Source organism: Helianthus annuus, chromosome 8 (assembly GCF_002127325.2).
Source record: "Helianthus annuus cultivar XRQ/B chromosome 8, HanXRQr2.0-SUNRISE, whole genome shotgun sequence".
Taxonomy (NCBI): domain Eukaryota; kingdom Viridiplantae; phylum Streptophyta; class Magnoliopsida; order Asterales; family Asteraceae; genus Helianthus; species Helianthus annuus.
The window spans coordinates 8,227,947-8,242,348 of NC_035440.2; the positions used below are offsets into that span (position 1 = coordinate 8,227,947).

General features: G+C 36.2%; 2 long non-coding RNA genes across 2 annotated transcripts; both read left to right on the forward strand.

Annotated features, from left to right (window-relative positions):
- The first annotated feature begins 805 nt into the window (after positions 1-805).
- On the forward strand, positions 806-2,285 carry LOC110870791. Its single transcript, XR_002553239.1, has 3 exons — positions 806-934; positions 1,481-1,535; positions 2,055-2,285. It is a non-coding gene; the product is annotated as an uncharacterized LOC110870791 (long non-coding RNA).
- A 4,557-nt stretch (positions 2,286-6,842) lies between these two features.
- Positions 6,843-8,335, forward strand: LOC110870790. The gene is made up of 3 exons (XR_002553238.2): positions 6,843-6,984; positions 7,531-7,585; positions 8,105-8,335. It is a non-coding gene; the product is annotated as an uncharacterized LOC110870790 (long non-coding RNA).
- Positions 8,336-14,402: the final 6,067 nt, after the last annotated feature.

The following is a 14,402-nucleotide window of genomic DNA, read 5'->3' on the forward strand; positions in this document are numbered from 1 at the left end:
ACTTCGGGTTGACCATAGGCTGGTCAATGCAGAAAGTCAACAAAACGTTGACTTTCGGACTCGAAAAGCGAATAAAAGAATGAAAGAAGACTTACGGAGGGTCCCCGAATGCTAATCTAGATCAAAGAGCTCAGGTATGAAGCAATGGCATCAACTTAGAGCATTTTGATCAGATTGTGTGAGTTTTTAGCAACAAGGGGGGGTACTTATAGGAAAGGCAAAGCCGTTAGGATCGTTTCTTGATTTTCGTGCCACGATCCTAAGCGTCCACTTGTCAAAATGTTATGGTTATTGAAAATGGCCCTTGGCCCTTGATTGGGTGAAAGGGCATTGCCCCTTGAACGAACGAAAAGCCAACTGCAAGTGGATTCAATGAATCTGCTGTACTGGGGACTCCTTACGGACCGTATGGGTTTTAGCTTACGGTCCGTAAGCCCTTAGTTTGGCAGATTTACAGTTTTGGTCCCTGCAGCTCCAAAACTTGGTATTTGATGCATTTTTGACACGTTTAAGCCCCGTTAACCCCATTTCAAAGCTCTAAAATGATGTTAAAGAATAGGGAACTTAAAATGTGCTAAAAAATATCTCGGATGTCGGTTCGTTTGTGTAACACCCCAAAACTTAATTATGAAGGTTTTTATTTAAACATGTGTTCATGTTATATAAAAGTAGATTCAACCCTTTTAAAATGAGTGATTAAACTTGAAGGGCCAAACTTGCAAGAAGGAAAAGATAATTATATATAAAATAGAAAAAAAAATAAAACACAACACACATAAGAGTGTGTGTGTGTGTGTCGCTAGAAAGAACCAGAGAGAATGAAAATCCCTTCTTCTCTAACACATTCCAAAATTCAGCAAATTGAAGATGATTTAAGGATAATTTCGAATGCATGTCTCTAATTTCTCAATCGTCTAAGTATTCTCAACTCTAGGTGAGTTAAATTATATGTTTTAATGATCTTGATGAATTGGGTTTTGAATCAATCCGTGAAATTGTATGAAACTAGAATGATAGTGAGTTAGAATCATCTCACGAAACATGAATTATGCTTGAAATTCTAATTATTTTGATGTTTGGATGAAAACCCACTAGTAGTAGTGATGTTATGAAGATGATGATGCTACATGTGTTAAATTGAGTATAGTTATGATATATGAAGTTGGATGTTGTAGATTATTATTATATGAATCTGATTTAGAATGAAAGTTATGTGAAAAATTAGTTGAAGTTAATGATCTTTATATGAACTAGTGAAGTTATGCATAAGATACTTGTACATTATGCTTCGCTAATGTTATGCACACCAAGTGTTTGATGAAATGCTTGAGTATTAGTTCTCATGTAATGTTGATGATTACATATACACATGATGGTAGTTGATTAGAATTGATGAAATTATGAATTGTTAGCTCACTATGTTATTGTAAATGTAAGATAAAAGCATGAGATTGAAGGAATGTTGAATGTGAAATTGTAGGCGTGAAGGAAGAGGATACAAGTCAATCCGGTTCGCAAGCAAGTGCAAAACAAAGGTAAGTTCATATGAACTTCGAGTAGGCTTAATGTAGAATACGGTTTGGGTTTTATTCTAATGTTGCTAGTTATAAGATATAGAATTGTGTAGTATGTAAGATGATGATCCGTCATGAACGGGTCAAACGAATGGATAACGAGATTAGGGAATAGATTTGAAATGACTTGTTATAAATGGGTCATAATGTATTGAAGTTTTGAAATGATGAAATGTTAAATGTTGACCCGTCGAGATTGGGTTAAATATTGCCATGGATGTTAGGCCTCGTGAAGGTTTTAGTCTTATACTCGGTGTGAACGGGTCGGATGGAATGAAGATATGGATAATGAAATGATATGTAAAACATCCGCTCTTAACGGAAATAGCTAGTTGAAAGAAGTAAATGGTATAAAAAAAAAGAAAGAAATGAATTCTTGCCATGAATCGCTAATGGGTCAAATAAAGGACAAATGGACTTGAAATGTTATGATGTTAAAAGAATTGCACTAATGAACTTATTTTTGTTTTTGAATGTTAGGTAAATCTCATCTTTGATGATGCCGAGCTTGGATCGAACACACCGCGCCGCCCTTTACGCGCTTCCGGTTCAAGTTTGTCTTTTGTAAACGGGTCAAAACTATTTTAGAATGTAAATGTTAGTTTTTTTTAAGATTAAGGTCTTTTGTTAGTAAGTATGTTAAATTTGTACTCGAAATGGTGGATTGTGTTAGCTCTTGTGATTAAATTAGATGGTTACGTTGATTTTGAACTAAGGGTATTTTAGCAAAAAATATATGTAATGAAATGAAAGTTTCAAATTTTGAGGGTTTTTACATGTTGTTTTGACCCTATGTAAATGTGGGCGTTAGAAGTTGGTATCAGAGCATGGGTTTGAGAGATTCGAGCAAGATATGGCGCTCGGACTCAAACCGAAAGCTCTTGTGAAGGTGTGTTCGTTCCAAAGTGCCACGCAAGTAAGTGATTTAAGACTTTCGAGCTATGTTTTAATGGGAAACGGGAAGGGAATTATGGTTAAATTACAAAAATGACCTGGTTTAGATGTTCGGAGAAGTTTCGGGGGACTCCGGGACTCCACGGGACCGTTCCGGATCAAAAAGATCCCTGGAAATGAAATTTTTAAGTTGTTCAGCGTCTGCGAGATGGAGAGACCGTCGGCGACGGCACCCTTTCACCCGACGCCCTAAGTTCCTGTCTACGGACAATATTAGCGACGCAACATTTCAAAAGCCGTCGGCGACGCACATATGTGCCGTCGGCGACGGCACTTCCTTATCCATTCTTTCCAGAATTGCTTGTTTGTTATGCGAAGCTTTTAAATTTAGTTCTAGTACTCGTTTAAATGCTAGGAATGCCCCAACTTGATAATGAGACTAAAGAATTCCATATGGCCAACATGTTTAAATGATGAATGTGTGAAAGAATGAAAAGTTTTTTTACATACGAATGGATGAAGTAATTACACATCTAGAATGTTTGTAAGGAAAGATTGGATGAGTATGTGATTCATGAGAATGAATTACTAAGAACGAATGATGTATAGAAAGATGAGGATGTGTAGGAAACGAAGGATACGAATGATGTTAGTACCGGGTTTATTAACCCTATAATGAAAAGTATGCGGTGTGGTCATGAAATGGCCGTTAGCACCAAGAACGGATGGAATGAAAGTATAATAGTAATGAGTAAGCGAATGAAAGTCATTAAAATATGTTAAGCTTATTAACATATTACTTAAAATGTTTTGTAGAATATTTCCTAAGGCCAATCCAATAGCTCCGTCAAGCTCCTGAAAAAGGTAACGTATGATAATTAGGGTCCTCTAAATGTTAACCGGGTCATATCGAAATGTTTCGAAGTAAGAACGTATATGATTGGAAAGTTATGAATGAAATTCTAGCTGGGTTCATCAATCCTATGATGAGAAGTATGTGGTGTGGTCATAAAGGGCCATTAACACCTAGCATGAAAGAAAGGAAAGTGTAGAAAAAATTTAAAAATGTTAGAATGAAGTGAACATGACTAAAGAATGAAATTTAGTAATGATCTCGAATGTTATAGTAGATGGCTGATGAGAATGAAGCAATTGTTAACGGAATACGTTTCGAGTAACGAATGGTGCGAGAAAGTAAGTATTAAGGATGAGGGATTTTATTTCCATATGAACGAGAGGCATGCATGATATGGCCTATTGTGACCGATGTTGATGATGATGTAAAAGTGAAATGAGAGTTGTTGAAATATGAGTATGAATGCCTGAATGTAACTTGAGGTAACATAAAAAGTATATGAAGTAATGAATATAGAAAATGTTTAATGTAGATGACGGATGATGGGAATACAAATGATAACAAATGGCACGATAAAAGGGAATAAAAGCAATGCTTGCGGAAGAAGTTGGTATGGCCCTAGAATGTAATGAAATGTGTGGAAAATGAGCATGATTACATCTAGAATGTAGTGAAATGTTTGAATGATAAGTATGACCAAGCTTAGAAAGTATAGAACATGAGAGAATGATGGAATTTTGAGTATAGTATGGTCCTAAGGATGAAAACCTTGTCAAATGAAAAGTAAATGTTAGTAGAATGAAAACTTAGAGGAAAATGTTTTATATGAAAACGCGGCACATGAAATAGAAGGTAGAATATAGTGTTGGGAAACATCACTTGAAGTTGAATATAGAAGGTGGCTACGAGACGTGACACATGATACTGGATGGAGGATGATGCGATGAAAGAAAGAAATGCGGAAATGAACGGGTTGAACCTGTAGATAAGGGTGAATCAATATATAAGGAAGAAAGGTACAGAAAAATATGTTCTAACCCATAAGCAAAAACAGGTCAAATAAACTTGAATGAAATGCCTGAATGAACAGCCAGAACGGAAGGATTGTATCCGAGTGGTAAGCATGGATAGAACCTTAAGAAGGGGTTATAAACGGATAAAAGTTAAGAGTCTTTAGGTGGGAAGGAATGTATGAAATGCAAATGAGGAGATGCTTTTCTCCACCTAACTAAAGATTAGTATAAACATAATAGGTAAGTGGCACAGGTAGCCTGGTCAGTCAAGTATGATGCTGGACAAAAGGAATGTATATACATATATATAGATGATGTATAGGTGTATGTACGTGAAATATTTTGTTGCTGGTTTTGGGAATATGAATAAGGATATGCTGATAGTTAACTGTGGTAAACCCAAAACGGGATGTACGAGTAAGAGTAAAGCATATGACAAATGTGGTATCATGTAATAGTATAAGTAAACATATATATATATATATACACATAGAAAGATGTCGAGGTAATAAAAGATTGTGATGGAAGAATTATGCGTTGGATGCGTTACGTATTAAGCATGTAATGATCAACTCATGAGGATTAGAATGAATAATGCACTAAGACCTAGGTGGATGATTTAAGCACTTACAAGGATAGGAATTCTGTAAGGAATAGTAAAATGATAGTAAGTATATTTGAATTTGAAGGTTTAAATGATATGAACTAACTTCAAGAATGATGGAGGTGGCCCAATGTGTAAACATAATTACATGTTGGACTTATTGAATAAGAATATAAAAGAAATGGGGTGGCAAGAACAACGTTTGCATAAGTATGTCCAAAATCAACTAGGGAGTACAAATGTGCGAGTTAGTCCATACCGTAGGAGTGGAAAAGGTAATGACCAAAGGTTATGAACTTCAAATGATGAAGTTGAACTTGTAATATGGCTTGGAAGTAAATCATTAAACTAGTCGAAGTAAGGTGGATAACTAGATATTGCTTAGAATGCTCAGTTTAAAAGAATTAGAAAGAATTGTATGGAAGATTTAAAAGGTTAATGTTGAGGAAGCTAGAATGAAAGCATTATAATGCATAACTATTAGAAATGGTGAAATGTTACATAAAGAATGATTAGGTGGAATGTGGCATAAAAGATAATTTACCACAAGTGAGCCTTGCAAAGTATGTAAGACGGGATTACGCTATGGCAAGAAATTTTGGACTAAGTAAATAAATGGATACTTTAATGAATCCTACCTCTAGTTAGGTTTCCTAAAACATGTTAGGACTTATCAGAAGGTAAACCTCTCGAGAAATGTCACGAGTTAGAGTTTGTATGCGTAAGGATTCTTGGTTTGTTTATTAGGACAACCCTATGAGGTAAAGTATAAACAAATTATCGAATGAATAGTTATACCTAGTTTTATGTAACTCACATGTGGAATGGAATGGCATGTGTAATAAGTTTATAATCTCGTATGTAACGGAATTTTAGTAAGTATATAGGTAGAGTTATCCATTCTGGTACGATGTTAGATTCTTGCCTTTGTACTGCAATGTTAGAAGGACTGATGTATGTATGACAATTATGGAATGTGATGGCGTACATAGTTGCGTATAACACCTTGGGTGTAATATGAGTTACATGAATGTACGTATTGATACACGATTATATTGGTTGTGTGATTAAAGCCTTAGGTGGGCCCTTACAACCAAGGGATAGACATTAAGAGGGGTTGGAGCAAGATAGTTTATACGCGAGTTGTATAAATGTAGGCACTGTATTGCAGTTAACCATGCAGATACATTAGATTAACAATGAAAGAAATATTGGACTCGAGTAGAGATCACACGTAAGTATTACAAGAAAAGTGTGAAAAGGATTACTAAGCCAATGACATGAAATAAATTTTACTTGATGTTGGCCCAGAAAAGGGTGGAGTGTATGTAGAAGCTAAATAGTTGACAACTATTGAGTGGTGTTTGACTTGTGATTTTGTATGAATGAACAGGAATGAACAAACATGACTATTATGATAATTGTTTCCCAAATAGGGTGTTAAAGGTATGTGGGTATGCATAGTCTGACACGTAAGTTTTAAGAAAGTTCGCTCGAACGAATGAACGTTGATTATGGAATAATGTGGTAGGATTGTATTGAGTCATTCAATATTGAATTACCAAGTGCATTGGACAAGTTTGGTCCAATGGCAAACGTTAAAAAGGCTCGGGTCTCACATGAGAAACGGAAAATGATATGCGGGAACACTACCCATCATTATTCAGTACGTATTCAGGTTTCGGGGACGAAACCTTCTTTAAGGGGGGTAGACTTGTAACACCCCAAAACTTAATTATGAAGGTTTTTATTTAAACATGTGTTCATGTTATATAAAAGTAGATTCAACCCTTTTAAAATGAGTGATTAAACTTGAAGGGCCAAACTTGCAAGAAGGAAAAGATAATTATATATAAAATAGAAAAAAAATAAAACACAACACACATAAGAGTGTGTGTGTGTGTGTCGCTAGAAAGAACCAGAGAGAAGGAAAATCCCTTCTTCTCTAACACATTCCAAAATTCAGCAAATTGAAGATGATTTAAGGATAATTTCGAATGCATGTCTCTAATTTCTCAATCGTCTAAGTATTCTCAACTCTAGGTGAGTTAAATTATATGTTTTAATGATCTTGATGAATTGGGTTTTGAATCAATCCGTGAAATTGTATGAAACTAGAATGATAGTGAGTTAGAATCATCTCACGAAACATGAATTATGCTTGAAATTCTAATTATTTTGATGTTTGGATGAAAACCCACTAGTAGTAGTGATGTTATGAAGATGATGATGCTACATGTGTTAAATTGAGTATAGTTATGATATATGAAGTTGGATGTTGTAGATTATTATTATATGAATCTGATTTAGAATGAAAGTTATGTGAAAAATTAGTTGAAGTTAATGATCTTTATATGAACTAGTGAAGTTATGCATAAGATACTTGTACATTATGCTTCGCTAATGTTATGCACACCAAGTGTTTGATGAAATGCTTGAGTATTAGTTCTCATGTAATGTTGATGATTACATATACACATGATGGTAGTTGATTAGAATTGATGAAATTATGAATTGTTAGCTCACTATGTTATTGTAAATGTAAGATAAAAGCATGAGATTGAAGGAATGTTGAATGTGAAATTGTAGGCGTGAAGGAAGAGGATACAAGTCAATCCGGTTCGCAAGCAAGTGCAAAACAAAGGTAAGTTCATATGAACTTCGAGTAGGCTTAATGTAGAATACGGTTTGGGTTTTATTCTAATGTTGCTAGTTATAAGATATAGAATTGTGTAGTATGTAAGATGATGATCCGTCATGAACGGGTCAAACGAATGGATAACGAGATTAGGGAATAGATATGAATGACTTGTTATAAATGGGTCATAATGTATTGAAGTTTTGAAATGATGAAATGTTAAATGTTGACCCGTCGAGAATGGGTTAAATATTGCCATGGATGTTAGGCCTCGTGAAGGTTTTAGTCTTATACTCGGTGTGAACGGGTCGGATGGAATGAAGATATGGATAATGAAATGATATGTAAAACATCCGCTCTTAACGGAAATAGCTAGTTGAAAGAAGTAAATGGTATAAAAAAAAAAGAAAGAAATGAATTCTTGCCATGAATCGCTAATGGGTCAAATAAAGGACAAATGGACTTGAAATGTTATGATGTTAAAAGAATTGCACTAATGAACTTATTTTTGTTTTTGAATGTTAGGTAAATCTCATCTTTGATGATGCCGAGCTTGGATCGAACACACCGCGCCGCCCTTTACGCGCTTCCGGTTCAAGTTTGTCTTTTGTAAACGGGTCAAAACTATTTTAGAATGTAAATGTTAGTTTTTTTTAAGATTAAGGTCTTTTGTTAGTAAGTATGTTAAATTTGTACTCGAAATGGTGGATTGTGTTAGCTCTTGTGATTAAATTAGATGGTTACGTTGATTTTGAACTAAGGGTATTTTAGCAAAAAAATATATGTAATGAAATGAAAGTTTCAAATTTTGAGGGTTTTTACATGTTGTTTTGACCCTATGTAAATGTGGGCGTTAGAGTTTGGCCGTACGGTCGCGATGTTCGGTTAATTACGACGGAATGCGCATAAGCGCGAAAGACGATCCAAATTGCGCGACAAATGGATTTTTCTCATGCCATACACTAAGGCATCATATAAGGATGCTTACATAAATTTTTGGATGTCCGGATGTATTCAGAACGTAAGTTATGCGCGAAAGTGCAAACTTGTGCACTTTTTGACACTTTTAGCCCCTGAATGATCCAAAAGTTTGTTTTAGCATACCAAACACCTCAAAGCCTATTTCTAAGCTGTGTAAAGGATATTTATGGTATGTTTAACTTATGGACATGTTCCGGAATGTTCGTTACAGTTCAAATTGGCATACTTTCACAGTTTGTCAAGTTTAGTCCCTGTAAGCGAATTAACTTGTTTTTGCCATACCAAAGCCTTCAAAACTTATTTCTAAGTTATGTAAAAGTTATTTAAGGTATGTTAAGCCTATGTCACTATTCCGGAGTGTTCGTTGGATTAAACTGGTTATTTTTACGCATCAGAGCGCGTATAACCTTCTAGAGAGCGATTTAAAGCTTAAAATCGAACAAGAGTTCATGTGTGCAAATTATACACATATTTTTACGAATCCCAAGTATGAGATACAATATTTCATTGTTTTGGAATTTGTTTGATTGTTGAAGTGACACAGGTGTCACAGTCTCCCCTACTTTAGGAAATTTCGTCCCGAAATTTAATTTTAGAGGAAACTTGTGAAGACAGCTGTGACGGTTTCGCCTTCTAATAGATCCCTTGAACCCTTAAGTAAAACTCGGGGCCATGTTAGGACTCTTAGCGAATTTGTTAACCCTCAAAGTGAATTACTTGTAATAATAAAACATGGAATTTTGAACTACGGACAGAAGAACGTTTCCTATGAAGACTTATCATAGGAAACTTGGTGTGTGATTGAGATCAGAATTGGGGGAGCGTGAGGATAAATGACATTGGTCGAGGTCCGAGACTTCTCTCGTATCATTATTCTTGTCACTAGGTCTTAACACATGATGAAGCTTCCTGTGGCTCCTGTGCACTGAATTCCATAATTATGTAGGCCTCCATAATTACGTAATTCCTTGCACAGTCCGCACAGTCCATTTCATAATGCGTAGGAAAAATTACTTGAATAAACATGAAGCGATTCGACTAGACCACCAAAGGATCCTTTTAATTAGATCAACGAACGATCTTTTTAACTAGATCAACACATGATCTTCTTAACTAGGCCGTCGTACGATCTCTTTAAATAGACCACTTAAGGGATCATTTTTAGTTACATCATCACATGATATTTCTAATCAGATTTTCAAGATCAATCTGTTTAAGCAGACCATTCAAGAGGTCCAATTATAGAATAATACTTTATAACCAAAGGGACTTAACTACAATGTTGAAATCCATTAAGGGTTTAAGATAGTATCTTTGGATATCCTATTATGAATCTCTCGTATGAGATATGAAAGATTCTATGAGGATTTGGATGGATCATATACAACCACAAAACATGTAAGAAAGCACATAAGCACAAATTTAGTTAACTTGATTCTTTATTTTGTTACCTTTAGGTATGGATATTCAAAGCACACTAGGAATCCAATCCATGGATTTCATTTGGTACTTTAATGATTTTTAAGGATCTGTCTATAAAGATAGAGGGATTCTCAATAAGAGTTTGACTTTGTTTCTTAAAAGAAACGAGAGTTTAAGGTTCTTGGGGAGATCACAAGTGATCATAATATGATAGAACCATGCGAGTAGTTTGTCTTTGGGTTGACATCATAAGGTTTCATCAAGCATTCATACAAACGCATAAATTTTGCAGAAATAAAAACAACAAATCTTTATTTATGTAACAACGGAATTGTCTTGAAGTGTCAAAAGATAACAACCAAGGAAACACAAAACACTAATTGTTCACTGCTGCATCATTGTTCATATTTGCCTCATTGATGTTGAACACTCGTCCATGCGCTGGAGGTATGTTAACAAGCCTTGGGCAATTGTTCCTATAGTGGGTAAGGTCACCACAGTTATAACATGACCCTGGAGGGAACCGTGCTTGAACAGCAACAGGGTTTGCAGCAGCTTGATTTGCATAACGACAAACATTGATCAAATGTCCCAACCGCCCACAGTGGGTACATTTGTGACACCGCTCTTGCTCTAGATGATGACGGTTGCATTTGTTGCACAAAGGTGCGGTACCAACATAGTTTTGTCTTTTACGAGGTTGTGCTGGCTGGTTCGGTGCAACTTGTTTGTCTTGAGCAGTTACAGCGTAGCTTTGAGAGGCTTTGCGCTTCTTCTTCTTGGACCCCTCAGCATTTTCTTCCTTTGGTTCCACATGAGCAGTCTTGTCAGATGGTCTTAAGTCGCCCTTCCGAAACAGCTTGCGCTTCCTGATATGGGATTCAGTCAGAGTGGCAGCCAATTCAATGGCTTGTCTGACAGTAGTAGGGTTGCTGCCAGTAACGATATCCTGAACTACGTCAGGAAGCCCGTCAATGTATTTCTCAATCGCCTTATCTAGAGGCGTAACCATAGTAGGGCATAACAAGCTCAATTCCTCATAACGGTCAGTATAGGCTCGATGTTCCCCTCTGTCTTGCTTTAAATCATCAAATTCCCTTTCTAGAGCCCTAAGCTCATGACGAGGACATAATTCCTTCATCATAAGAGCCCTAAGCTCGGCCCAAGTCTGTGCTAATGCAACCTCAGCACCGCGGTCTCTCATAACCCCGTTCCACCACGTAAGAGCCCTCTTCTAAAACACACTCGAAGAAAACTCGACTTTGCGATTTTCAGGACACTGAACGTGACGGAAAGTATTCTCAATGCTCTCGAACCATTGAAGAAGCCCAGTTGCTCCCTCAGAACCACTAAACTTGAGTGGTTTAGCCGAGTTAAAAATCTTGAAATTGCATGGAGCATTGTTGTTGCTGATGGCTTGAGTTATTTGAGCATAAAGATTTGGGAAGGCAGCGGCCATTTGCTGCGCGATAATTTCCGCCAGTTCGGCATTCGCCATCTGATTGTCGCGTCGAGGAGGCATTCTAAAAGAGGAAACATGAGAGGAAACGAGTGAGAGAGTTAGACGAAAAGAATGAGATGAAACAAATCTGATGAAAGCAAGGATAGTGGTCATTTGTTTGTTACTACAAAGCAACAAACGACCTGGGTGATTAATCAAAGCAAATAGGTAAAAAATAATGTATCGCGAAGACATGCTCGCCTATAAGTGGACACTCACCCCAAGAGTTCCCAGGTAAGAGTGACTGGTCCGATCATGAGGATTTGTACGAACACTCTAGCCTTAGACAGAAAACTCAGGGTACAGGCACCCACCCTTCCAGTTTGCATGTGTTCACATTATTTAGACCAACTTTGACGGGATTTTGAAAATTTAAAGGGGTTCAAAACCTTATAACAGAGGGTTCAAAACCTAGTAATCAATCATCCTAGAACAGATGATTAGTTTTCAAAGCGGTTTTGAAATTTATGTTCTTGTTGTGGTCGTCGCCTAAGGATAGGTGACGGTATTGTTTTATAACTAAACGCAAGTGAACTCGCGTTAGGGTCCTAGGAAGGTTATAGACTAAGTCAAAGCATTACTAATAACCTAATTCCCTATAACCATTGGCTCTGATACCAACTTTTCTGTCACACCCCGACCACGTAGAACATACAAAACGTGGCGGAAACGTCAGGGAGTGTTGTAACAGAATCATTGTTTCATAACACATGGAAATTGAAATATTGTTTTATTGATTAAATGGACTCATTGTTCTAATACAATCAAATAAGTACAACTATGATCTTCCAAGTTTTAAAGTTGCTAAGGCACGAGTCCATCCTAAATATAGCATATATCAACAATCATCTCAAGACGGCACCTGAAACATGTGTAAAAATAGGTACGTCAGCATAAAAATGTCTGTGAGATACATAGGTTTTGTGAAAATGGGATTCATGACTTGAGTTTAAAGAAAACGTTTAATAACAGTCAGTCATGAACCTTGTAATTTGCTTTGTCTTGTAAATCATTTAAAAAAAATGGTAAAATCAGATGATATGTAAAAATAAGAGAACACTGTGTGGTTAAATGGATAACCATGTAAAATGAGTTTGTATAAGATAAGTCGTTTGTAAATCATTGTCTTGTGAAAAGTGTGTTATTTGTATAAAATGTTATATGACCTAAATTGAAATGATTCAAATAACGCTACGATATGTGATACCATACAAACAATTATATATAGGAAGTACCAGCGGCGTATCCACCATGCTTGTATCATATTACACCCGCCTCGTTACTTAAGTCACTTACGCCAACCAAACCACCAATATAGAATGTTCATGTTTAGACCAATAGTCCAAGGTTATTGTATAACTCAAGTTAAATGTAAACCATGTAATGTATAAACAAAAGTTATGTATGGTAAGTGAAATGAGATTTCTTAAACCACAAGTAAAATTGTACAAAACAAGGTGTTTGAATAAATCAAAAGTTATGCTTTGTAAAATAATGTAAGGTTAAACGAATAACCTTATAGTAGCATATTAACAGTATACTTTGGATTTGTAAATAACATATTAAAAATATGTTTTGGTTTGTTGATAAAATGCATTGGTTGGTTCTGTACAATACCACACATGAGAGTATATCAAACTATATTTTTTGGGAGTATATCAAAATATACTTTAAAGGTGCGATTTAAGAATTCATTCAGACCTAGTGCATCAAACTACATCTTTGAGACTATAAGGATACCACAAAGGAAATCCCTATTTGGATGGAGAAACAAATTGGTTTCAGACATTCCATGACAACAGGAATGGGGTGTCTAGTCCTATAGCGCTATATCATACTACCAATCGGTCTGGTGAACAAAATAAGTACTATTCCAACAATTACTTTTGTAATCTTTGAGAAATCAGTGTTTAAACCATAGATAGTCATTTAGTTTGTCAAAAGATAAATACTAACATGTATAATCAATTATACTTTGAAATCATGAAAATAACAGATAGGTACACATGCTTCACCCCAAAACAGTTGAAAACAGTAAAAGAGGGGAACTATGTACTCACCTAAGATTGCTTTGGAGTTCTTGTATAATAACCAGATAATGCTAAAGATCACGTGATATCAAACGGCACCTAATAGGTAGCTATGTTAATATACCGGACCAAATCGGAAGGATCGGATAGTATGCGGGTTCGTAAACCAAACGAGTATGGAGACTCGTGTAATATGGTTTAACAAAGCCTACATACTAGAATGAAACCTAACCTAAGTGCTTGCGACCCATCACGACCCGTTTAGGTAGCTTATGCTACCTTACGCGTCGTTCGCGTAGAACGCGTCTGGAACGCCTAACATCGTGACCACAAGGTATAACCTCGGAAGGTTATAGCTATGGTCACCTAATGTGTTTGGTCGGATCCTAATGATCGACCAAATGGGTCGGGTTCGAAAGTATAAGCGATGGTTTAGATCGCTTACCTTACGACCCTATATAAGCACTAAACTAAAAGTGACGAGCTAAGCATGTTAGAACATGCTTAACTAAGATTAGAAAACAGGTTTGGCATCAAAACAAACGGCTTTGATGCTCACGAGTAGTTTGGTTACAAAATATGCAAGAATGCACATTTTGGCCGAAACTACGACTCGTCACTGAGCCTAGATAACATGGTAATCAGTAGGTATAGTCACTACGGACTATAACCATCATGATCACACTCACGTTATGAAGTTCCATGAACTTCGGGTTGACCATAGGCTGGTCAATGCAGAAAGTCAACAAAACGTTGACTTTCGGACTCGAAAATCGAATAAAAGAATGAAAGAAGACTTACGGAGGGTCCCCGAATGCTAATCTAGATCAAAGAGCTCAGGTATGAAGCAATGGCATCAACTTAGAGCATTTTGATCAGATTGTGTGAG